This window comes from Mauremys mutica, chromosome 7, assembly GCF_020497125.1.
Source record: "Mauremys mutica isolate MM-2020 ecotype Southern chromosome 7, ASM2049712v1, whole genome shotgun sequence".
NCBI lineage: Eukaryota > Metazoa > Chordata > Testudines > Geoemydidae > Mauremys > Mauremys mutica.
Window position 1 is genome coordinate 105,332,233 of NC_059078.1, and position 27,745 is coordinate 105,359,977.

Sequence of the window (27,745 nt, forward strand, 5' to 3'; positions counted from 1 at the left end):
CTAGACTGCACTTTGCCCCCTTGCTATTCATTGGCTACTGCAAAATCCATAGGGGTTATGGCAGCTGGCATACATGCAGTTTAGAGCAGCTCTGAGATTTTCCCTAGCCTGCTTCAGCATCCCCAGAACCAAGAAGTTGCAAGATGCCTCACCTCAGTTCCTGCATCAGTACTAGTGTTGGTACAGAGATGAATTTGACTTATAATTTGTTTCCTGTCTGAGATTGACGTGAGGCACTGTTTCTGACACAATGGATTTTCTGTCTCTCTTAAAATCTTTACTTTCCCTCTTCTGTGAGTTGGCTTTCTTTCTTTCTTACTATTTTTTTCTCCTCTGCTCCTCCCTTGTATTTCCTCAGGCCAGTTCCTATTTTCTCCTGCTCCTTCTGCAAACATGCTGATCAACTATGCTGCAATGTCTCAGCTAGAACTAGCTCTGCTTACAACTTTTTATATTCCAGTTCATATTCTAGGGCAATGGTTCTTTAACTCCCGGACTTCTTACCATGATTTATCACACTTCTCTCTCTCCCTCTCTCTCACTTACTTAAACAGTTTCATTAACTGTACTCAGAATTAGGTTGCGGCGTGCCAGTCCTCTTTCCACGCACAATTTTCTGTTGCTACTGCTCTGGGCTTTTTTTGTTGCTATAGTATGTAAAGGTCCTATTATGAAAGTAACTGTGCTGCAAAGTGTGTGAGTATTCTAGTCTATTCTATATAGGTTCTTACACTGCTCACCACTGTGGTATCTCAGCACCTTACAGTAGTGCATTAAGCAATGTGACTAATGTCTGTTACATGTTTGTTGTAGTGTGAACTGGATATTTCCTCGACTGGGCAGACTCAGCCTGAGCTGAGTGTTAACACAGTTAATAAAAGTCCTATGTTTTCTCTTCAACTATCTTGCCTCCTGTGTCACAGATGGTCAACATTTTCTGAATTTTGATTTTTATTGATATTTTTTTTGTCAGAATTTGAAGTTTCTGCAAAACCAGAATTTAGGATTATCACACACAAAAGTTTATCCTGTTTCTCTACCAGTTGCAGGGCTGACTGAAATTTTCTGGCTTCCAAAATTTTGATGAAAATGTTTGTCAAAATGTTGCCCCCAAATAGGACTAGTTGTACCGCCGAGTTCTTACTAAAATCTACATGGTGCTGGAAGTTACTTCAAAGCAAAGTGGGAACATTCCCTGGCCTGAAAACCTTACCATCTAAATACAGACCAGAACAAAAGGCAATATCATAGGAGTGAAGTAAAGAACAGACGGAGGGGCTGCTGTGCAAATAAAGGTGTTTACCATTTATTTAAATTCAATATTGTTTTAATTTAATTTAATTCAGTTGCAGATATAGTTTACAAGTCTACATCTAAAGTTTATTTATTTTCTGCTATTTAATAGAATTGTGTCCATTTTCATAAAAGTATATGAATCTACTTCCTCCAGGTCCACTGGATTTGCAAGGAAAAATGGCACCAGTTAAAACAACAATTTGTTTTTCTCTTTACTGCAGGGGGTACAGGAAAGGTACCTAAAGTGCAGATAATAACATTCCTCATGTGGCAAGCCCAGCAGCATGGCAGACATATAGAGGGAAGAATCCTGGCCCTACTAAAGTCAATGGGACCAGGATTTAACCCATGTTTTTATATAGAGGGAGAAGGATGATAAAGAGGAATTTGTTCCGGTTATAGAGTACAGATCTGAGAGATATAATAGCCTCAGGAAAAAAGTTACTAGTTGGATTTTTTTTTTTTTGTAATCAGCTACGGTTTGAACCAGATGATTGACTTCTATCAGAAAATTCAAACTTGAATTTGGGGGACTGTGATTCCTTATCGAAAGGCCCGCTTCTCTGTGGAATATAAAATAAGCAAGTAAACGTTTAGCATTTATGTAGTAGGCTATCCATAGGTGCTAGAATTGAGGGTGCTGCTGTCCCCCTGGCTTGAAGTGGTTTCCATCATATACAGGGTTTACCGTTTGGCTCAATGGCTCTCAACACCCCCACTGTACAAATTGTTCCAGCATCCCTGAGGTTATCTTATCCTTTGTGCAGATCAGCCTCTGTAGGACACATCACACACTTTTCCAGTGTGTTACACATCCTCCCTGTAAGGGGATACTTCTTCCAAAAGTTTAGACCGACTGCTTCCTGGACAGCTAGGTTGGGAGGTGGTAACTAACATTTCCCAGTGATCTGCTTGATCCCAAAGGGACACTCCTCTTGCGTTTGCTAGAAGAAGTGGTGATGAGTTCCTCATGCTGCTGAGCTGTTATGCCTTCTACGTGGTTCTGTGCAGCCCTATAACCATCACTTGTGTAGAAAGAGCCAGAATTTATAATTTATTTGCCACAGCTGCCCCAGGAAGAACGCTGGGGAAAATGAACCTCTGGCAGGATACATCCCCAAGTGAGTCAGCCTTGCTCTATAGGGGCAGTTGTGGGGGCAGGGCCAAGCCTCATCTAGTCTCTACACTTCTCTCTCTCCCTTTCAGCAATTTTGATTCCCATAGGCAAAAGAAGTGAGATGCCCTGGCACTCCTCAGAGTGCAGGGAACAGAGGGACTACTATTGTCTGTTGCCCTTGGCCCTGTGTGGCCAAATAAGCAATCTGACCATGAGGGTTTAGCTGGGAAATGCACGTTTTTAAAACCAGAAACACAGGAAAACTCAGATTCTAGACCCATACAATTCCAGCAGATTTGTATTTGGGTCCCTAGCTCCCTCTCGGTTGTCTGCTGGGTCCTTCTACCATTAGCTGTGGGCTTCTGTGTATGAAATCTTCTACTGAGCAGTTGTGATGGGAGAGCCAGGGAGAGGGAGGAGGGTTAGGGCCTGTCAACCGAAATGCCACTGGGATAATTTTCCTTTTGGTGGATTGGGAAATGTTTGATGCTTTCTTGCTCTGTCTACTCGTAGTTGGAGTTAGCAGAGCACTCACTGATCGCTGCGCTCAGCAGCAGGCCCTATGGTCTCCTAAAATCAGGCAGCCTTGGACTGGAGTAATTGGATTAGCTCCCATCATACAAATGATTCAGTTCCTCATATCTGACTGTTTTGCACGTCTGATGAATGTAACTTATTCGCAGGAATGGCAAAAATACTCATGAAGCCCAGATGCCATATGAATCTCCTTCTTCTACAGAGTGGAAGGCAAGGGATATTTCCCCCAGATTAAGCCCTAAAATATTAGGTAGTTTATCAGTTTGAGTTCATGGATTTGCCACCTTAAATTATCCCAGAATCTGAAAACATTTTGGTTGTTTCCAACATTACATGGCTTTAGTACTTGCCATCTGATTTTGCGAAGCCATCCCGGCATCTTATTGTTTATGTACAGCAAGCAGTCTGCCACATTTATCCTTTAGAGGTGTAACTGACTGTAGTCAGCACAGCCCAAGTATCAAATACTCAAATACTTAATCAATCTAGACAGTTTAAAACAAAATGTGTAGAAAACTGTTTGTCAAAAAAATTATTTTACTTGATGAAATGGCAACTTTTCTTGTGTCTGTTCAGCAAAGAAAGCATGGCCCCATTTAAGTCAATGGTAAATCATCTCCCATTGACTTCAATGGGGCTAATATTTCACCCATTAAATTTGATGGAAAAATTATATATTACGAATGATTTAATCACCATTTATTGTGATGTACATGTTATGACCATTTCTTGCTTGTTTGTTTTAGCTGATGGCTTTGTCCATATTATCTAAACAGCATCAGTGGTATTTGTGAGTACATTTCAGTTATTTGAGTATGAGCTTTACAATGTTAAAAATGTCAATGAAAAACACTAGTGTTGGTATTTTCTAAATATCACCCTTCCTTAAAACATTTTAGTACTTTTTGAGTGTTTATTTATTCATCATTAAGTCAGCAATTGCAAATGAGAAATTCAGGAAAATGTCTACCAGCAAATGTACATATGTTTAAGTTCAGTATTTTGCAGTTATTTAACATTAATGTTATTTAATAAAAGCCTGACTCCTGTGACTAACTCACTGGCAAATATTCAAATCACAGAGAATTCTATGCTTAGTTTTGTCATAAATTTTAGTTAAAAATATTTTATTGCACTTAAATGGTTCAGGGGTCTTTATTAACTTGATTTTATAAAAATACTCAAAGTGATCTGAAAGCTAGAAATTCCCTCCAAAGGTTTTAGTACAAATATTTTATAAGCTCCCAAATTAAATAGACAAAACATATGATTTTTTTTAAATCAGCTAAGAGAAGATAAACTAATTTTCAAGATTTTTTTAAAAGTCCCAAAGTCTTAAAAAGCTTGTAGTATTTAGTTCAGATTTAAACAAAATCTAGGGGCAAAAATGTACAAAGCTGAGTTCTGATCTGGGAGGTGTCTTCCAAATCATTATCCATACGGACTGGCAGTCTGATCAGGGAGGTATTAGAAATAACCTCATATTTAGACTGAAACCTTTCCCCAGAGGGTGTGTGATCATTTGTGAGGCAAACAGGGACATCTCTGGTTACAATACTAGGGCTTGATCCTGCAGCTCTCCCACAGAAGTGATGTGAGTAACCTTTGAAAGAAAAACATTGTTTTTTCGAACATTCCTATAAGTTTTGGAAAATAACTGTTCTGTTCTTCCTTTACAAGCCCATACACCCAGTAAATACATTCAGGAGTAGACTATGATTTGGAAACTACCTATCTGAGCTGTGAAGTGAGGGGATAAAGAACTCCCCTTGTACCTGGGTATGGGCTATTAATGAGTGGTAAGGGAGTGGTGTAATGGACTGGCCAAAGCTGCTGAACTGCCTGGGAGTGAGTGTGTTTAACATGAGGCCTGTTGCATGCTAACCTTTCCTCTGAATAGGTCACCATACTGCAAGGCAAAAATCTACAATCTTCCGAGGCTTGCCCACAGGATTGGGTCTTATACTGAGAAAGTTCCTGCATAGTGTAAAAGAAAGGTAGTACATCAGATACATGGCTTTGTTCTGACAACTTTTATTTATGTGCGTATGTCTCTTTTCTCCACAAATCTTTGTTTGGCTGGCTGGATATTATACCTCAGCTGGAACTAGCAAAACCTATGACATTCATGAATGCACACTAGAGTGCTTTGCTCATGCACTTACTATAACACACACTTTATATATGGGCCCAGGCAGTAAATAAGCCTTACAAAGAGCTGAACAGTTGACATTGTAAGAGTTAACATACATCCGTGTTTCCTACAGAGAAAACGGTTGGTTTATACTCTTGACTGAGAAAACAGTTTCTAAACAGCCAACTTTCTCCTGCCAGTTTTTTCCTAACTGCAGTCCTAATATCTACTGCTATTCATGCAACGGCACACTCAACAATGGTATAAAGGGTGGACTTTAGGTATTCAGCTGGGAAGATGAAGAAAATTGTTTTTGTAATGCCAAAAGGCAGAACTACTATTACAGAAGGTCTTTAGACATTACTGCAGCAATGTAGCACTAGAGTTTTGAAATAAGATGTCTGTTTGTAAGAAGATACCAGGGGGCATTTCTTTCCTGGCATATAATCAGAGATGTGTTAGAAACTCGGATGGAACTGCAAAGGTAGCATTTCTCCTTATGGTAGCCCACTCTATATTTACAGAAAAAAATGGTGAAACATTGACAGAAATGCTTACTGTTGATTGAAGCTCTTATGTAGAATATGATGAATAGATTATTTAAAACCAGTCAATTTTATGCTCTGTAATGATGCCCATTCTGATCCAGCTTTGGGCTATTGGGTATCTGTGCCAGCACTAACTTTTGTATCCAACATGTTTAAAGTTATTCATTTGTGACAAAGTAGTACTTGATTGTTTGTCCAGGATGTCCCCTTGTTCTTCTGCATTCTCTCTCTTGTTTGGGACTTCTGGGCTTTTTCTGTTATTTATAGATTGACCAAGGGACAAATTATGACTGCTGCAAGGCAACTATGCTGGGCTCAGGGTGGGGACACAACAAACCACTTGCTTCCTTCCCACATTTGCTGTCATGCAGGAAAGAACCATAGGCTGTATCTAGCACGCCCTGTGTAAGGGGAAGGCGGGCAGAGCACCCTTGAAGGCATTTTTTGACGACGCTGTGCACCCATCAGGCCTGATCCAAAGCCCATTGAAGTCAATGGGAGTTTCCACTGATTTCAGTGATGTTGGATCAAGTCCATAGTACATCCAGCCACCATTGCCTGAAATTGTACCTCCCTCCTCCACCTGACATAGCTCAGGAGGTAGGTGCTTATTTCATCCCAAGTCTTCTATTACTAAGTGCAATGGAATCCACATAAGAAAGCTACCATTGATTGTCAGCTAATAATAATAGCACTTAGCACTTAAGTAGCACTTTATTACTTTTAAGTTATTTAATATTGTGTTTTATTCTTGTTAATTTACACAACATACCAGAGATTGTTAGTATTTTAGTCTCCAGTTTACAAATGGGGAAAATGAGGCAAAACAGTCATGTTTAATACCAGGCCACACAGCAAAGCAGCGACAAAGGCTGGATTTGAACTTGGCTTCCAGTTCTATGCTCCCTTCATTTGACTGAATTGCCTTCTCTAGTCTATGCTATCTCTGTACAGGAGAGTCACACTTAGCTACTTTTCTCTGCAAGTTATTGATGCAGATGTGGAAGCAAACGAGACACACACACCAGAGTGTGGTTAAATGTGGAGGCCACAACTTTATAAAACTATTAACCAGCTGGGGACCTATTCCTGAACTATCTCTCAGGGGTCTTCCAGTGTGGAATTTGAATGAGCATCAAGGGCCCTGGGTTCTACAAACCACATCTATACCTCATCCCTGCCTGGGGACTCTTATAGAAAGCCAGAGTCCCAACTCATTCCCCTCATCTATGCCAGAGGTAGAAGAGAAGAGATGAGTGGAGACATCACCCTCTTATCTATGCCCAAGTAGCCCATTGGGTTTCAGGGACCTCATATCATGCAGTTTCTTGAGCCATCCACCACACTGGAACCTGTCAGAGTTGTGACACATGTAATGTAAATTCTTCTGAGGGATTTTTCTCTGAGTTGCTGGATAGAAAGTGGAAAAAAATCCCCACACCGTGATTTGACAGTTTTGCCATACAGGAAATGCATCTGTTCCAGACCTCAATCAGCATAGCCCCTGGCATCCAAAGAGATCCCGTCTACTAAGTAAGGGTGGGAAAGAGTGCGGCAGGAACAAAGCCAAAATGGCCAAAAGCCAGCAGTGTCAGAAACAACGCCTCTTCCCTCCCCAGCCCCCACCTCTGCAAATGGGAGCCAATTAGTGGCTTGCAATGACCCCAGTCATGGAAACAGGAATGGATGGGCCAGGCTCAGAGCTCAGACCTTGTTAGAGCCAACCCACTTCCATCCTCCCACCAGGAAGTAGGGGGAGGGTAAATCAGCAGGATCACAAGTTCCCCCCTTACCCTTTTGTCCTCTCCCCTCCACCACCATTCAAAGTGGGGGAAAGGAAGGTGGTGGTATGCATGTCATCACTGCTACTAGGCCCACCAATCTGGTTAGCTGATAAGCATTTGAATATTGCAAATATTCAAAAATCTCCTCAAAATAATGCCCTGCGTCATCTACTATTTTTTACCAAAATCTTATGTTTATTAAAGTTTTCATGTTTTTTGAATTGTTCTTTCTTTGTTCTTGATTTTAGTTATATATTGAAAAGGATGGCATCAAGCAGAATTAAATAATAATTGTTTCTATACAACAATTCCAGCATTGCCCAGATAAGATTCTTATGTACTGCAATAGGTGGCGAAACATTTGTGATCTTTTTCTGTAAATACCTCCGAAAGGAAAAAGAACAATACATAATAGATCTGAGTTCTAAGTCCACCCAGACAGTTTAACCCTTAGGTCATTGTGTTTGTATTTCACTTATTGGATTGTTAATAGATTTTCTTCATTTGTGCGAGACATTGTGAATGATGTGCTGAGGCCTTTCTATTACTTCAACACTGGCGGCCGTGGTCCACCTGTAAGAAGATAGCATTAAAAGCTGCTGGAGTTTCTACCTCTTGACAACATCCCAGCTGTAGACTAGCAATAGCAATCCTCCCGTGGCAGTTTTAATTATCGGCACCGGCGATACCATCAGTAAGTGTGTAATTACGTGTCAGTTTCCTGGCTGTTGGGTATGAAAAGTGGAACCAGTGAGATGATGATTGTTGAAGCTGTAGACTCATATTTAAACAATTCAAAATGTGTAACTGGCAGTGTCATTAAACAGAGAGAGTCTGACCCCAGCTGTCAGTTACTTTTCCTTATGCAGATTTTTTTCATGCTGTCTGTCAAAAAAGCTTCATGGACTGAAATGGGACAGAAGAGGAACCGTAATACTCCGAGTACAGAAGTGCCGCTATCCTCATGTCCCACAGAGGTGTTCATTTACCCTAAGTAAACACTACTGCAGAGACTGTAAATAAATCATGGACAGTACAGTACATTATATGGACTTTACTGATGAATAAACAAAGGCAGACTATCAAACAGACATTCTATCCTTAACCAAATATGAATAAAAGCTAACTCATTACATGAACTTAAAGAACGAGGTTTATGGTAATTTAAGGTATCATTATTTAATGATAAAATGGAATAATTTTCATTTCGCAGAGTTTCTACTATTAAAGTTTTGAGGCCATTGGGATAAATGATCAGCCAGCAAGTTACTATTACAAAATATGAGCAATAACAATTATCTAAAGTTACCATCTAAAATATGTTGTGGCATCAATCACTTTAATCTGAACTTCAAAGTTAGCAGATATGTAAGCTGTGTAGCCTGTAATTTGGCCAAAATATGCTAAATAAATGGAAACTATAAATAGATATCAACATAAATAGACTCTTGTAGGTGTCTAAGAAAGGATTACTTTTTCTGCAAACACAGTCACACATTTCTAACATAACTCTTAAACTATTGGAAGATACAGACATATTTGTTCAACCAGGTGATCATTTGTTTGACTGGCAATCTGGTAAACACTAGCATTCTAAGAGTTAACTTTAGCAGCACATACAAATAATGAAACTGTAGCTTATAAAAAGAACCATTGGAGAGTAAATAAATAGATTAATCTGCAAAGAAAGAAAAATATTTCTTTAATTTTTAAAATGTTTGCATTTCTCATAATAAAGCTAAGTTGCAGTTGCATACAAATGACATTACTTCATACCCTTAAGACACTTTAACTCAAAGCTTTAGAATTCATGCTGTTTCTAGCAGCAGTAATGTAACTATAGAGAAACACTGGGATTTTTGACCTTCTAAAAGCATTTTGTCACACCTACAGTAGCACAAAAAATACTATATTAAAAATAGTTTTGCATATATTTCTTGTTTCAAAGACAATGCTATGGACTCACACATACAGTAGTGCAGGCTATATTAATTGCAGCAGTACTTTCCTACTTGAAGGTAATAAATAGGCACATATTAAATCCTCTAAGGATTAATTTGTATTTTATCAGCTGTGAAAAGGGCAATTTTTTTCATATCCAGGCTTAAGAGGTAGTCCTATAGACCTTCAATGGGAAATAAATTCTGCATATATTTTGTACTAAGGTATTTTTATTTATTTTATTATTCTATTTTATTATTATTATTTTTTTACAATTCATCTTGCACAAAGTGATTATGTAATGCAGTGGGGAGAAGCAATTGCAGTTTTATATTGTGGACAAACATAGTTTCGTAAGTCTCCTGTCATATATATTTGTATGAACAGTTAAAAGAAAAACCAATAGAAAATAAAATACTATAACGTGTTTCACTTTTGTGTGGTATTTGAAATATACAGTGATTAAGGTCATTCAGTTTTCATGAATACATATTAATACCACTGTAGGTTTTTTATAGTTATATTTACAAGTTATTTTTGTTATTACTAATGAATAGTTGCAGCGTAGCCCTAATATATACAGACACAACATGGCTATGAGGAGCTGGTTTTTGCATGCCAAATTGCCATGGTTCTTTGTCTTTCATAGTGTAGTCCGTATGCTTGAGTATTTTCAAGTTGTGCTTCTGTCCTACTTGCATGTTAGCTGCAGGCTATGTGCATCACAGGGAGGAGGTAGTCCCTGGGGGAGAACCCAATTTTCTGCATTTAGTCAGGTAGCTTTGAAAGCAAAAGATGCTACAAAAATTAGCTCTCTTTTAGGAATGTTGGATGACTTTGGTACAACAAGCAGATTTGTATTTCAGAGGCCTTGGGGTTTTATTTATTTATTTATTCTTAAAGGAAGGCAGATTCTGATATTTTTAAAGGGACACTGCCTGCTTAGTGTAGGTCCAAAATTTCAAGCTAGATTCTATTTTCAGCAGGTGGAGAAGGAGCAGAGATGCCAGCTTGGAGCAAAAGTCCCCTGTAGTGATTCTGACTGAGTAAGCTAGAATTCCTCAAGGCTACTGGGGAACAAACTCTGAAGCAGTGGCTCTGCTACTTAGGGAAAGTATGCAGCACTGCCCTCACTCTCCCCACCCTGCTGCCCATTGGGAGCCTATTGGATCACAAAGCCTGAAATCTCCACTCACTTTCTGGATGGTCCAGATACAGGAGTGCAAGAGGAGGGATAGGGTTTCTGGCAAACAACTGCCTGACTCTTGTGCATCAACACATATATCCTGTGATCAGTTCTCTCTACTGGCTTCGGTGTGCTTTTGTGTGCAATTCAGTGTGTGGCTGGAGCCCTTAATGGTCTGGGACTCTGTCACCTAAGAGAACGCCTCCCTCTCTGTACTTTGTCATCGCAGTTAAAATTGGCTGGGAGGCTCTCGCTGTTAGTTCTCAGTGTGAAATCTCCAGGGGCAGTGGCAGGGCTTTCTCAGTTGAGTGCCCCTGCTTCTGGAATTCACTTCCCTTAGCGGTCCACCAGAGCCTGTCTCTAGCAAGGTTCAGAATATGTTGCAAGAGTTATTTATTTGGTTTAGCTTTGGTTAGCTTTTGTTTTATGGCTAGATTTGTTTGTCAGTTTTTGCTTTATTACTCCTGGAAATGCTAATGTGGTTTCAGACATTATATATATATATATATATATATATATAGTGGGTATGCAGCAGAGTCTTTAATATTCAATATGTATATAAAATTTTGTACCAAGCACGTAAACTGTTGCAGTAATAAGCACTGCTAAGGGCACAATTTTGCCATCATACACACATGTTACAGTCTGCCCAAGTATGGGGTAGCATGTATTTGAGATGCCCTAAGAGCAGGGACTGAGCTATGACACATATTGGTCCCTGCATCTCTCTTGCTTTATGTGGGGAAGTACACTGGTCCTGCCATTTTCCTGCTAGTTTGCTTCCTCCTCTGTACCAGCTCAACTGTGCTTGCTGATGTTTTACCTATTCTCACCGACTTGTGGCTGCTGTCTCTCACCCCCCCCACACTGCAAAAACAGCCCACAAAGGGAATGAGGTGGCTCCTTATGCCCCCTGACTCCCCTGCTCTGTAGCATAACCAGATTCACAATCTTATTTATTGCGTATTACCTTACTATATAAATAGTCCCACAAAGTTTGATTGTATTAATCAGGAGGTGAGGTATTACTCCAGGGGAGTAAGAGTCCTGGCCCTTCCTAAGAAAATTTGAATCTTTTCAAGTCTGTTTTTTTAAAGTATTTCAGTGTAACTTTAGCGCCCTCGTAGCCAAGATGGAGTCTGCTCTGCAGGCAGCTCTGGCCAAGAGACAGCGCGTGCAGGAATGCAGCAGGAGAAATCCCTTCCACCCCAGGGGCACCTGTTCCAAACCCCCCAGAGTGAACACACACACACCCACAGGAAAAGTACAATGGACATAACAAAGGGAGATATTTATTTACGGAGGGCTGGGAGGAGAAAAACAACAAGGAGAAATATAGGAGGAGCAGTAAAACAGGGCTGCATTCAAAACAAGGCCCCACGGACCCAGTGGTAGCACAGTCTGGAGGGGCAGACACTAAGCAATGTGTCTGCACACAAAGTTCAGGAGTCCTGAGCAAAGTTCCAGTCCGGTGGTGAGTCTTGGGTGCTCCTGGTCATCTTCGGCGCCAGTGAACTCTCCCCAGCAAACCCCTCCGGTGCCCTCTTCTGCCGCTCTCTGCAAAGCCGCACAGAGCGACCACCTCCCCACTTAACTATCTAACAGCCTCCCTCCTTATTCCCAGTGCAGAGTCACAAGCCCCAGTACTCACAGCCCCAGGCAGCTCCGGGCAGCCGTGATACTGGGTCCAGCTCTGGCCTGTCCTCCTCGGGTGATTCCCCCCGGCACAGGGCTCCTCCTGGCTCCTGTCCTGGGCTGTCCCTGATCGGGCCTGTCCTCCTCAGGCCTCAGGCAGGTTCTCTCTGCTTCCTTCTCCAGGGCCAGCCATGCTGCTTCTCCTCTCTCTCCCTCCAGCTCCAGCCCTGCCCCCTGGAGTTTCCCTCTTTTTTCTTACTCTCCCCCTCCCACTTGGGAAAAAGATTTAAAGGGGCCATGCTCTCTAGACCCCAAAGGGGTTACATCAGTTAAAGCTTTCTTTTTATGCAGCCACTCTTCTGCAGTGTTGTGATCCCCAGGATGAAAACATTATCATGCTAGTACAGAAATGAAAAGAAAAACTTGCTGGAAGTGAAAACAGCAGTGGCCAGTCTGTTTTCATTGCCCATGTTGGGTGAACTGTACAGGAGGAGGGATAGCTCAGTGGTTTGAGCATTGGCCTACTAAACCCAGGGTTGTGAGTTCAAACCTTGAGGGGGCCACTTAGGGATCTGGGGCAAAAATTGGTCCTGCTAGTGAAGGCAAGGGGGCTGGACTCAATGACCTTTCAAGGTCCCTTCCAGCTCTAGGAGATTGGTATGTTTCCAATTATTACCTTTATTTTATTACCTAACAAATAGCCAAAATGGTGAAAAGTAGTGTTTTTCAGATCATTTTTGGCTAAATGAAATTCTGCCAAAATATGCTGGTTTGTCAATATGCTGAAACGTATGAGATTCAACAATTTTGTTGAGAGAAAGAGACTTTCTCTCCTGCTCTGTAGCCTGATTAGGTTCAAGTCTCTGCTCTGCCACATTTGGAATAATCTGGCATTGAAAACTCTCCTCTGAATCTGGCAAAATAGGGACTTGAAGCTGTCTCCGCCACTTCACTTCCCCCACTTCTGTCTGAATCAAAAGATCGAGTTTTGATCTAAAAATGAACATTTTGAACATTTTGAAACAATTCCATTTTTGTGAAAACATTTGAAAGGTTTTGATTTTGTTCCAATGCATAATGAAAGCAAATTTCAAAACCCCGAGGGTCGCCATGAAACAGAATCATCGTCCTCTGGCCAGCCCCACTGAAAAGTAAATAAACCTTTAAAAATTGTGTAGTTGTAGTAAATGAGAGCTAAGCTTTAAGGAGGTGAGGCTATTTATTTTTTAATAATTAGAGGGCTATGACATTGATGATCTTCTTTTGAGCAAAAATTCAGCCCTTTCAGCAAACTCTTCCTCATGTGCGTCCCTTAGGTTCTGTCTACTCTTTTTATTTCTTTTCACTACATTTTTCTTTCCTCCTGAGTGAACTTTCTCTCTCTTTGCTTGATTGGTTATAGTGTTTTGTCTATGGTGTCATTGTAACTTGACTCTACATGGAAGGGACCTTCTGCCCATGTGGAAAGGCTAGGAACAGACATCAACAACACTGTTTTCTCCTTTCCTTTGATCCACCGGGGATCTGTGCATGGAGTTTAGGGCAGGATGTTTGGGATTATGGGGGGGACCCAGCGGTAAACCATTTAAAAATAAGTACAGACTGAAACTGTAAACTTTTTATTGGCATTCCCTTTGTCCTGAAGACCTCTACTCCACTAAGGGTGTCAGAGGAACAGCTGGCAGCTGGAGAAGATCTGCAGAATACCTCCAGTGGAGCCACTCTGCTTGGTGGTTTGGATGAGGGACCAAGAGTGGGTACAAAAGCCATTGCGTGGAGGACTCTGTGCCACCAAAAATGAGATCTCAGGGGGCTCACAAGGTTCTTTTGTGAGGAGACAAAACCCATCACCCCTAAGGAAGAATGTGGAAGAAATACCATGAGAGTAATCATGAGAGTTTCTTCTGCTTGTTTACCTCCCGTGGATATTCTGCTGGATGGGTCAGTCAGGCCCATAGCTATCACTCAGTTGCTGGAGCTTAGAGCTCCTGTGATTTTATCCAAGAAGCTCAGTGATATCTGTCAATAGTTAAAGGAACTCATTTTTCTTTTGTGATGGATTTTCCTTGGGGTGCTACCTGGAACTGGGGTACCACTGAGACTTCTGACCCACCAGCCTGGGCTCCCTTTCACACTGTGCTGCTGTGACAAGCTGCAGATCCACTCCTAACCTTCCTTCAGCATTCACACAGGTAGGAACACACCCAGCTGCAGTTATATACAAACTCTCTGACTAGCCACTGCTTGAACCAACAGTAGAGTGGCTACAGACAAAATAACCTCCAGCTTCCCAACCTAGGACCCTCACCCCTCACCCACTGAAGTATAAACCCAAATTATACCGTCTTGCACTGCACAGGGTACTGTACAGCATAAGCTCATAGAGTTCGCCTCTCCCTCAATGTGGAGAGGAAATGCAATAGCCCCCTGAGCTAAGATTCCCAAGCACATCACTCCAAACTTACTGATTTAGATTAAAACATAAAATAAGTTTATTAAGTACAAAAAGATAGATTTTAAGTGATAAGTGTTAGCAAACAGATCAAAGTAGTTTACCTAGTAAATAAACAAAGTTTAACATACTAGAAAGATAGGATTTGAATTAACAATCTCTCACCCTGACTGATTCTTAAAGCACAATCTCTCACCCTGCTGATTCTTAAAGTACAAGCTACTTGCAGCTTGGAATCCCCTTTTTTTCATACACAGGCTAGAAATCCCTTTAGCTTGGGTCAGCACTTCCCCAGTCCCGTCTCTGTTCCTTAGGTGTTTTTAGGAGTCTTCTTGTGTGGGGAGTGAAGAACCACAGATGATGTCACTCCCTGCCTTATATAGCTTTAGCATATGGCAGAAACCCTTTTGTCTCAAACTCAGTTTGTGGAAAAACACTGACATCCCAAGATGGAGTCCAGAGTCATGTGGCCCGGTTACAAGCCCTTGCATACCTTGCTGAGTCATAGCAGCCATTACTTACAGGCTGTCTGGAATGTTCACAGGAATGTTAAGTTCATCCAAGGTCTATTGTCTTTGCTGGTGGTCCATCAGCACTGTCTGGCTTCTTCATTGTTGTACCAGAAAGGGTAGTTGTGGTTGTCACCCAGAGTAAGCATGATTAAAATACAGATACATAGTCAATATTCCTAGCTTTAGAAACAAAAATGATACATGCATACAAATAGGATAATCATATTCAGCAAATCATAACTTTTCCAATGACACCTCACAGGACCCATCTTGCATAAAATTCATCATAATTATGCCATAATCATATCATAATATCACTGTGAAGAATATGGGGTGCAGTGTCACATTTTTCTCTATCACCAAGGAAGGAAAATAACTGACACCTTCACAGTTAATATCACATCCCTCTGCAGCTGACAGCCAGGTGATACTAATCTGGTGCTTCTTTCTTTTACTTCATGCTTCATGAGTATCTTTCCTGTAGAATGCTTGGAAGTTTGTCTAGACCAAAAGCCACAAGACATGATAATTTTCCTGAAACCAGCCTTACAGCATGATGCAGCACCACTGTTGTTTTCCTGGATAGATTTAAAATTATACCTCCATGTGAATTTCAAATACTTTTAAGGATTTTTTAAGCTACTATCAAGTACTCCCACCAAACTGTGTTAGCTTCTCACTTTTTCAGCCTGCTTCCAGATTAGCTGCATTATCCTTATTTTGCAAAACTGATATTACTTTGGGCAATAACATTGGTCTCTATGAGCTCTTGTAACAATTCATCCTTGTCTGTCTCCGTCTGGATGCTTGGTGCCCTTTGAATTATAAGGTGATTTTAAATAAAATAGTATCCTAGGTATGATCTACAGTGTTGGTGACAAGTGTGAATAGCTTAAGTAACACAAGATCTGAAGTGATATTCAATGAAATCACTGGTCCATTGTGAGCAATTGGTTCTGTCGGTTTGTGGTCAAATAATTCACATTAACATTTATTATTAGGAGGCTACCTTTTCGTTAACTGCAACTTTATTACTTTTTACTATTGTTATTAGTTGGTCTAAAATGTACAATGTCAATGGAATTTCAGTGCATGTAAGGAGAACAGAGTATCAGAACTGAAATCCCAGCAATAAATGAGAGCAGAAATTTGCTGTTAGCTTCTTTCTGCTCCTTAACTCATTCAAGTATCTAACTAACTTCAACCAGACTAGTTCTTGTATGAATAAGAGTAGCAGCATTTGGCCTGTTGTCTTTCTATGAAGGGTATTTCTTTCATCTTTGGTTTTACTTCTTTGCTTTTGTTGCACTAAGATAGCCACTAATCAGGCTGGTTTCATCATAGATTTTCTTATGCAATTCAGACATTTTTTTTAAATAAATGCCAAATGCCAGACTGATTGTATTCTTATGAGTTTGTTTGGAAAAGAATCATAAAAAGTTTTAAAATATGGCCTTATTGAAGTATTATGCACAAATGTCTGTAACTGAATAGCTATTCTAGGTTATGAATAGTGTCTTGCCTAACTTACTACCTCTGTTTCTGTCCTTCAAAAGAGCATTTTACCACCTCAATCCTTAACACTATCACATTAAATATGGTCATGGAGTATTTTGCTCCGTACTCTCAAGAAATGTAACAGAGTGAACCCAGGTACTATGGTGATGGTTGCTTTATTATAAATGCTTATAATAATAGTATAATGATTAAAACATGTTACTTTAAAATTAAACATTTTAAAAACCTTTCCAGGAATTACAAACCAGGAGATGTACTTCGTTTATCACAGTAGAAAACTATTAGACAAATGCCCTTGGTGCATGGAAAATATATGCTTTTAACAGTTTTAATCCTTTATCAATTTTTCATAGGAGAAGGTTTGGCTGTATTTGTACAGTTTGCAGGACGCAATAGCACTCATATCTTTATTCGTGCAATAGTTTACTTGAACTATATCAAATAGATATCTACACACCCAAACATATTTAATGTAGGGAATAAAGATGCATTCTTTCTGTGGGGTTTTGCACATCATTCTTCTTTATTACACCAGATTTTGCTCATCATACCATGTTCTTCCTCAGAGGACAGAGACAAATAACCATCCTCCACAAGGACGACGTGTGAATTGAATGCATTTTAAACACCACACTGTTATGATTGCAACCAACATTTTAAATATGCTGCAATCAAATACCAAAATGACAAGAGAAAAATGACATCAGAGAATAAATCCATTTGCTCGGGCAACTGGAATGTCTGAGCTGAAATGTACTTAACTTGAAAGTTAAAGATTGAGTACCATGTTTATTTTAATTGCTTAAGACAAGGCAGGCTAAATTTATCCCTGATGAAACTTCATGAAAGTAAATGCATTTGCCAAATATGGTTAGCATATGCTATACGTTAACCAGTGTAGTCTAAGTATTATTTTGCTTCTAAATATCATTTGGGATCACTCCTGCTTTACTTTAGTCTGCAATAAGTTTTTTTTAACTGTCCAAAAATTCTCAACCACCAGAATACCTGGAAACTCTGCTATTAGGCCTAAATCCTCATACTCTGAGAAAAATCCAAGTCAAATTACTTTGCTCATGGGAACTATGTAGGAGTTGAGGGATGGAACCCTTACTTCCAGGCACCTGCATAGTTCATCTGTGATTGCTATCACATCCTATAGAGCGGAGAATTCACCCACTGTGCACCTTCCTAATGAATTTGGTGGCAGAGTCAGGATCTGCACTGTGCAAGAACCAGCTCCTGCTCTACATAGATTCACTTCCCTTTCCCCCTGCAATAATTTTTGCCACAAGTAGGGTGATCAGTCAGCAAGTGTGAAAAATCGGGACGGGGGTGGGGGGTAATAGGAGCCCATATTAAAAAAAACAAAAAACAAATATTGGGACTGTCCCTATAAAATCAGGACATCTGGTCACCCTATCCACAAGGAGGGGAGTTCATTGTTCCCATGTGAACGTTCTCCGCTGCTTTGGTCCCCTATCCAGCAAACCCATAGCTATGGAGCTGCTTCAAGTCCTAGTGTGTTCATGTAAGTGGGCACAGGAACTGGGCCACACTGATGAGTGAACCTCAAGGCTGGTTTGGAATCTCATCCTAACTGTGTGAGACACTCATGGGCCTACAAAATGCAGTTGGAGCTCTCAGGTTGCTTGGGATATTTCTGGAAATTTTGCTTCCAGTTGAGCTGGAATTTCTCTAAAACAGACATTTAACCATGACTCACCAATTCTCCTTTCAGTTCTGGCCTGATCCAGAAAGTGCTTACGGCCATGAGAATGAAAAATAATGGGGGAAACACAGCTATCCACACTTTTTTAGAGTTTCAGTTCAAATTTTGGGGAAGGAGACTATTCTTATTTTCTCTTAACAGGATCACTCGTCCCTAATACCTAGTAAACATTTTAGCATCTCTTCTGGGTGCCCAAGGATTAAGTGGCTTATCCTGGTAGTTAAGAATATTCCTTACACATCTCACTGAAAAGTTAACTCCTTCCTAATAATGAAGCATAGGTTACATTTAAAGCTATGGGACTAAAATGAAACGATTTAGCTTGTTTTCTGTCTTACTATAAATATAAAATAATTGAAAATAAGGCTGCATTCAAAATATAGTTAATTTCCCTTGAAACTTATAGCTCACTTTAGACATTTCCTTCCAAGGTTCAAAGCTCTGAACAGGTATTAGCTACGGTGGAAGACTGGTACATAAAGATCTCTGAAAACTGTCCAAAATTGAAGTCCGTTCTCAACCATAACATAATTTAGCACTTGACAAATATATAGAGTACTTTTATTTTCTGTTGTTTCTCGAAATCTCTTAAGCTTCAAGTCTCACTGGCCAGATGCTGTTGTTATTTGGCCTCTAAAACGTGGTACAATCTTCACAAAGGGCGGAAACTATCTCAGTTGGCCAAGGCCTAGATTAGACTTGTGCCTTTTGAAAGGCTTTTGTTTTTTCCCATAGTGTTGCCTCACCTTTTGCTCTACACTTGCCTCTCATTGCTGACTCTGTTTTGGTTAGTGAATATCAGTGTATCCCTATCCTCCTCAGAAGCTAAGCCCTCTATATCATAGTGTTCCAAGCTGATATCAACTCAAAGTACAGATTTAAGATGAAGATTACCTCCTTGGTAACAGTAGTATCTACTGGTTAGACACTGAGCCAGGCAAGCCTGAAGTAGGGTAAATTTGAATAATTTCTGTATCATGAATTATACTGAATGGCAATGTGTAACATGTAAGCAAGTGTTTTGGATAAACAGATGCGGAAGTGGTCTCCTGAATCAGCACATCAATCTGGAACAACTACTCTTCCATCCTTTCCATGCCATTAGTTTTCCAAAACAAAATAAAAAATAATTATAAATCTTATTGTGAGAAGGAAAAAAAATTGCACGTCCCTCCCACTTATTTACATTCCATCCTTAGGTACCAGAGAGACCAATCTAAGCCTTTATTCTGGACCCAAATGTTTACCCCGGCATGGCTAGTGCAAAAATTATCAAAAAGTGCTCCATTTAGATTTAATTCTGACCCTCTTGCTCTTGTACAGAATAATTTACGAGGCTTGCTTAGCAGGGGTATTTCTTTCCTGCTCCACTCTTTTTAATTTGACTATGCTCTACTTGTCTGCAATTTTGTATTTACCTAAATAACAGAACAAAACCTCCTTCCCTCAAAAAATAATTTTCTTCTCTGTAAAGCATAAATGAAAATTCAAAACAAAACAACAAACTAATAATTACATCTAATTCTGGGAATTATCGCTTATTTTTCTAGGAGTTTTTAATACACTATTGCTTTTGATTGTTCTCCTTTTTCTCTTCTCCTTCCCTCCCCCAGCCAATGCTCTTGCTGCATGTGTAACAGTTGGATCAAGAACATGTATTGCAAGAAACAAAATGTACCCATTGATCTTCAAGTTCTGCTTCACTCTCCTGCACAAATTTAGTTTTTTGCCAAAGATAAAAAGTAGTTTTGCAGGTGCAAACCTAGTTTTGAATTTTTCCTAACTGTAAAAGGCATTCAAAAAAAGTGACCTTTGTAATATGTTGCTCTTAGCAATACTTATGTGCAACATTGTTTGCACTCTTCTAATCTTAAATTCCATACATGAATGGATAGATAATTTTCAGTTTGGCTTGATTTCTTATGTTTCTGAATTATTTTCACTGCAACAACTCATTTCTATCAATCCATTTCTTTCTTTTCAAGTTGTATACAGTGCAGCCTTTGTGAGAACGCTACCCTTTAGCTGCCATTTTTACAGCCTGATCTTGATGGTGCTGAGAGCCTGCTGTGCAGGTGCTCAAGGCCCTCCACTTTCAGCAAATGGGAACAGAAGTTGAACATGCTTGCAGAAGCCAGCCAATATCTTACAGGATGGGGCCTTCAAGTAATACAGGCTGAATCTGGCTAATATGTCGTCTTTGTTCTTATCCACCAAATCCTGAATCATGTTGGTTGCCCTCCACTGCACCTTTTCAATCTCAGCAGTGTCCTTCTTATAATATAGTGACCAGAATTGTGCACGATAATTCAAATATATTCCTACTTAAAGTACTGCCAGAATAACTTCTACTGATTTATAATCCTTACATATATATATTTGTTTAGCTGGTTATTTTTGTTTGTTTGTTTTTTACTGCTGCCAAACATTGCACAGATGTCTGGTGGTCTGAAGGCCTGTTAAAGATAATGAATGAATCACATTTCCTACACATGACGAAAGAAAACTCCTTTATTTTTTTTTATCATTGTCTAGTGAGAGTGTGGTTGTAAGATAAATCAGAACAACAAGAGGGAAGAAGGAATTTAGGAAAGTCAGGTAATATTGTGTCTTAATATAAATGATATAAGATTACCAAGGCCTCCAGTGCCTAAAGTTAAAAAGAAGGCAAAGATTATGAAAGTTTCTTTTAAAGATATAGGAATATTGACAACAAAAGTATAAATCATCCTGCCCCAATCTTGAGGATGGAGCTGACAAAAGGCCCTTATTATGTCTTTGAGGAAGCTTAAAAAATCCTGTATTTGGCCCCTAGATAATAGGGTGATTAGGGAATATAAATAGAGGTAAAAATGTTTTTGTTTTTATTTAAAATCCTACAAACAGTACTAAACTTGTAAAGAGTTATTGCAAATGATACAACACTTTTTTGAGAACCACAGTTTTTTCAAAACAGGGTAAATGCAGCAATGGTGATTATATGCTTTGAACAAGATCCTGATCTTATTTTTACACGGTGGGTGGGTATCTATCTGCCTACAAATGGAGTAACTACTGATTTACACCAATGTAAATGAGATAAAAATCTGATCTGTCCCTTTGTTTGTCAGTGGTTCATGGCTGAAGTAATATGTGAACGGAAGTTCTTATTGCAAAGTGTGTTAAATTGTTCCAATATCCATAACTAACAGAGCCAATGACTAGCGTTTTTGAAGAAAAAAAATGAAAATAAATTTGAGCAAAATGAAAAAAGGGAAAAGGTGAAATTACTCTGAAAGGACAATGGGGAAAAGAAGACATTCAAACATTTTTCCTTAATAAGGCAGGTTTTGAACTCTACTTGTTTCAAGGTTAAGCAGAAGTTTTGATGGCTTCCACCTGAATACAGTCTGAGCTATAGTGCAGGTGACCTGGATTAATAGCCTCATTTCCCCAAGATAACATGATGTTATTAATGCATAATACCATGTTTTACCTTGGCTAGTGGTCATTATATCCAATAAATAATGGCTCATGTTACACCAGCTCCTTCTAAGGTTTTAGAACATGAAATTCATGTGTGCAACCAATGTAGATCGAACCTAACCTTGACATTAATCAGGCAGGTAGAATTTAAGACTTCGCCAGGTTTATCTGTTGCTGCCTCAGTAACAAATCATAAAGTTCTATAGTGGTTTGCTGTTAAAGTTCAATATGAGATACATCTTCCTTTTCTCCCTATTGCTTTTTATTCATGTGTTAATGTGTATATAAAAGTGTTTAACAATATCTCTGCCTTTCTAGTACTCTGTTGAATCCAGAATGGATTACTGTTTTCTGGAAACAAACAAAAATAGAACAGACAATTGAAAAAAAGCCCACTCTGGATTAATAGTTAATGATGGCTCAGGATAAGGAACAAAGCCTATATGATGTGAACACAGATTAGTCTTTTTATAAGCACAGCTAAACATTTTGTAGCTAGTTTAGTTGCACACTAGCAACCTGCTGTGCTCTCCTGCAGAGACAAATGCTTGAGAACAGACTCTGGACCCCATGCCCTAGGCAGGCAGAAGCTAGGTACCTCACAGAGGTGGTGACATGTTCATTTTCCCAGAAAGGACTCAGCCTTCCAGCACAGGAGCATCCCCTGCTGACCAGCCAAGTAATGGTAGTAGCACTTAAGAACCTAAGTGTAAACTTTGTCTTTCCTTCTACAAGAAAAGGGCTAAGCCCTGGATTAAAAAAGGGAGGGAAGATTTTAAAAGAGCAGAGAAAGAAGAAATCAAATATATGTATAATTTTAAAGTAAACACATGCCTTGATCCTGAAAAAAATTATGCACGTGGGACTATTCATGTGTTACGTTACAAATGTAGATAAGTGTGTGCAGGTTTAGGGCTACAGGGCTCATGTCAGGTAAAGGGCTGTCTGCCTTTGAGCTAGACTTCTTTTAGTGTAGCCATAAGATAGAAAGAGCAGGGGATGCAGCAATGTATCCTTCCTCTCCTGGACAGGCCAATGTGGCTAACAGAGTAATGCAGCGTCTATGCCCACTCAGACTGTCAGCAAGGTTTTCAGTTGTGGTGGAGTTATTTATTTTGTTTCATTTTCTAATGCCATCGTCTTAGTTCATATACGATCATGGTGTGCTGTCATTATTGATCTGGGCTGAAACTGAACCTGTGACCCCAGAAGGGGTTAGTAACCCATTACCAATTTCCAGATTCATCCATTTGCACATAGAATATTTTAAGTTTTAGACTTCGTGTTTCTATTAATAAATTACTATGCATCATGTCAAATTAGCATTGCCATTACTAAAAGATTAATAGCGACAATGCGCTGTGGCACTCCATTGCTTCAGGGTAATTTTCTTTTGTTCATGCTTTGGTATAATATTCTATAGCAGAGCAGTAGAACTAAGACGCATAAAGATAGTCACAGACCCTCAACTGAAGAGGTAATCCTAAACACAGTACAGGGTTTGCTTCAGCATGGCAATTAACTCCTACTGTAACTATAGAATATACACTCTGTAACCTTCTATGAAGGTTGCCTTCTAAACTGTGGTTCATTTGCACTAGAGTTTGCTGATATCCCTCACACTTCTCAGATAACAAGATAGATCCAGCTGTTTATATGTTTTTATTTACTAAGTGCTTGGCAGGAATAAAGAAAGATAATTTGCATGTGAAACCTTTTTATTTTAGACTATGAATAATTGGTGGGTTAGTGATGTTGTGTACACTTACATATATGTCACGCCAACAGTAATCTCCCTTTTCATAAATCCTCTACCCTAACTGGAGTTTACAAGAGAAGAAATTACTCTTGTGCTGATGTCCCATTCCATTGTGCTTATACAAGGATACAACTTTTTTTTTTCTCCTCAGGCAGGGAACAACAAAGCAATTAAGCAACATGTCTTAGTGGATACAATTTGAAATAAAGAGTCACAGTATATCATGTGTCATCATTTTATCTAAAAGTATATACAAGGATTTCAGATCTACAGTTTAATGACAGGCAGGGAAAGAAAAACACCTCCTAAATCTTATCTTGAGACACAACCTTTTTTTTATGTTTTACCATTTTAACAAATGACTTTCCCGAGTGAAATTATTGAGTTAACATCTATCCGCCTTTACACTGGATATAACTATTCAGGCAAATATCTTAATGATGGCTCAGTTTCTTGCTTAAATATCAAGTATCATATTTTTAATCTTTTTGTAAACATTATATATTTTAATACTTGAGAAAATGTATCTCATAAATAAGCTTTATTATCTGTCAAAAAGGATGAAAATATAACTTTACATTTCTGTTTTAAAGTAATTTTAGTGCCTATTAGCTATAAAGTAACAGTTATATATAATTTAGAGTATGTAGTCACTCGAAACAACTTGACATTTTCACACAAACACAGAACCTTAATAATAGTCTTGGGATTTCATTGGAAGTATACACCACTACAGGATATTAAAATAACTTATGGTGCACTGTAATTCTTGTTTTGTATTTGTCCAAGTAGTTTTGAAGCATGCTATAAAGTAGAAAAATAAAAACCTAAGCTCCAAAGTCAGCTAAGCTGGATTCTTAAAGTTATAGCAATTTTTTCATATTAAGTATGATTAAACCAGTTGACATTTCTAGTTGTCATCTTCCTCTTCTTCCTTCCTATTAATACACTATTCTTAAAATGTAAATTAAGTGTGTACCACATTTTTAATTTAAAGTCATTGCAATTTTTTGTTATAAAGATGTTGACTGTATGCAACCAGGGATCATATTAATAACTAGAAAATGGTAATTTACTTGTTGCTGTTAGAGTAAACTTCAGACATATACACTCAAATATCTTGTCTCACTTATGCCCTGTTGAGTGCTACCATCTTGAATTCATATTCCACAAAAACGTCAGTCACAGCTATGCTTATTGTTCTGTATCCAACAGGAGAATGCAAACTACCAGGGAAGAACTCTGTGGCTAATCAGTCTGAATATTTTGCACTTGAAATCAAGTAAATAGGAGGGAAAAAACCAAAAAGCTATTTTTTGTAGTAAAAAATGCCATTTATATCCTAATGCTTTATTGCAATTAAAAAGTCTCAACGATTTGACTTGTCCTTTTAATTTTAATTAATATGGCGTGTGGGTATGGATTAGGTGAGTGCACAGATGTGCACAAAAATTAATATGAACTTGGAGAAATACACTTTTCTCCATAAAAGTATTGACCAAATGTTCACAGATGGAATTTGAGTGGACTCTTATTGAATAAGTTAGAAGTGCCCACTTGGGTCATTTCTGTAGCAATCCCATGACCTTTATTTGGTAAAGACACAGACCATGCCTTTTTTGCAACAGTGTTCTCATGCCTGATCCATTAATTGTGTAATTTGCATTAGTGTAGCTTAGGGTTTATCTACACAGTGGGGTAATGTGCTCTATGGGGGTGAGATTTTTAAGTGCACAAATGTATTGCAACTTAATTGGTCTTTGAACACCCTGCTGGTGTCTACTAAAGATTCCATAGTGCACTTTAACATGGTGCTGTTTCAAACAGCACTACATTAAAGCACAAAAGCAATGTCTACATGGACCAATCAACGCGCAACATGTTAGTGCGCTTTAGAAATCACACCCCAGTAGAAACACACCTTATATGTAGATAACCCCTCTCTGAGAGTACCAACAGCAGAAATTCCAAAAATGTGGTTTGGAAAAGATATACTCCTATGGCTGCTTTTGCCTTCCTTGGTTGTGGTTAGACACAGAGATTAATTAATTAGGCATATTAACTAGAGCTGTTTCTGCAGCCAGATGGAACATGGACACTTACATATGTGAACAAACAAACAAACAAACACAATCAAACAAACAAACGACTTGTTCTGGCAAGAAAATTTCAAAACCCAGTAGCTGATGAAGAATTTGGAACAAGGAAGAAAACCTGATGAAAAATAGGGACACAGTTTCAGAGTATATCCCTATTACCTGCTCAATTTTGGAAATATGTTTTCTATGGAATTTTGTCCCTGTTTTTCTTAAGATGCATATTAACATGATTTAATTCCATGCAGTTTTTCTTTTACACCATTCTTTCTGGTAGTCCTAGTGCAGTGTGTACAAAAAGTTTAGAGATTGTAGAAAAGAAAACTAAGGTAAAATTATAAAATACTATAAAATATTCATATCATAATAAAGTTGACTAAGGCCTAAATTCAACAAAAGGGTCCTGAAAAATATATCATAGAGGGAATGTCTGATACATGAATTTAATCTGCAAATGGTTTCAGTTAGGAGGATATGTATGAGGAAAACTCTCTAATCTTTAAACTAATTGTAGAAATTCTGGAGATAAGAATTTTAAGATCTGCTCTGATGCAGTCCTCTGGAGTGTGGTAGAACCTCTGAAAAAATCAAATTGCAATCAGTTTGTCACAGTGTTCATGGCATATATGGGCTTCATTGGTGCAGAAAGTGCAGGTGTTCATTTTCACTTGGGCCTTTGGGGCAAATCCTGTCTTGCCTTCAGCATGCTGGGATAACTCTAGTCCCAGTGGAACTGGGGTGATTGCGCTGCATATGGGTGGGGTAGGGAAGGAAGAATGCTAGCCACTTGTTCAGGAGTTGGCCCCTCTGTTTTTGTGTGCCCCACAAAGCCCAACTCTATGAGAGCACCATGAAGATTTGCCACAGCAGGTCTGAGCTTGGACCAATGGAACCATGGTTCATGCAAAGGCAATGGCCGTTCACTCCAATAGAAGAGGAGCATAGCAGTTGTGAGAACTGAGGCCTAATAGCTACAGAGCTCCTCTATGGCTGCTCCCTGGCCTAAGAAAACTCGTCTTCATCCTGATCCCTACACAGTTCCTTTGTGCCAGTCCCAGGATTTTGGGACTGGTGTATAATCCAAGATGTACCCTTCGGTGAGGTGTTAACAAATTGCTCAGTTAACGAAAGCCTAGAACACAAGCTGACAACGTACTTGGAAATCACTCTGAAGTTTCTGTCGGGCAATGCAAAGATTTCAGGTGGGTTTTTCAAAACTCTCTGCACTGGCCTATCTCTGATCACACTGAGGTTCTACCATTTAGACTTGTTGGTTCTTCCTAAATGTGGGACAAGAGCTGGAACCTTTTATCTGAATCCTACCCCATCAAATCAATACATGTGTAACCTTTGAGTGAGCTAGAGTTTATTTCTCTGCCCTTCTCCTAGTGCCTAAAAACCCCAACTCCCATAGAAAAGCACCTGGAGTCCGAGAATTCAGTCACTAAGGATATTCAGCAAGGATTACACAGAGTCAACCTCCCCACATTCAAGTCCAAAAAGAACAAAAGAAATGAACTTACAGGCAATACACTATACCATGCCACCCTTACTTCTGTGCTGCTGCTGCTTGTGGCACTGCCTTCAGAGCTGGGCACCCAGCCAGCAGCCACCATTTTCCAGCGGCCCAGCTCTGAAGGCAGCGCTGCCACCAGCAGCAGTGCAGAAACAAAGGCAGCATGGAAGTCACCGAAAGCCCAAATAAGGACCTCCAAATAAAACAAGTCCAAAAAACCCACAGCCCATGATTCTAAAAAATTAAAAATACTTTTTTTTAAAAAGGCCAGTTCTGCTTATTAAATGCAGACTTTTTGTAACGTAGCAGTCCTGACTACTTGCCCTCATGGAGTCTGAGTCCAGCTACAGGGAATCTATTGAACATACTCAAAAACTATGACACCCAATTCCAGAAACTTCTGGATGTGGAGTGCTAATTGTGCATCTGCCTATCAGCAACGACCCAGACATAACTTACTCCTACCCACCCTCTCAATAGATCTCTTAAAGAGATATCTCCCTATTAGGCATGTGGG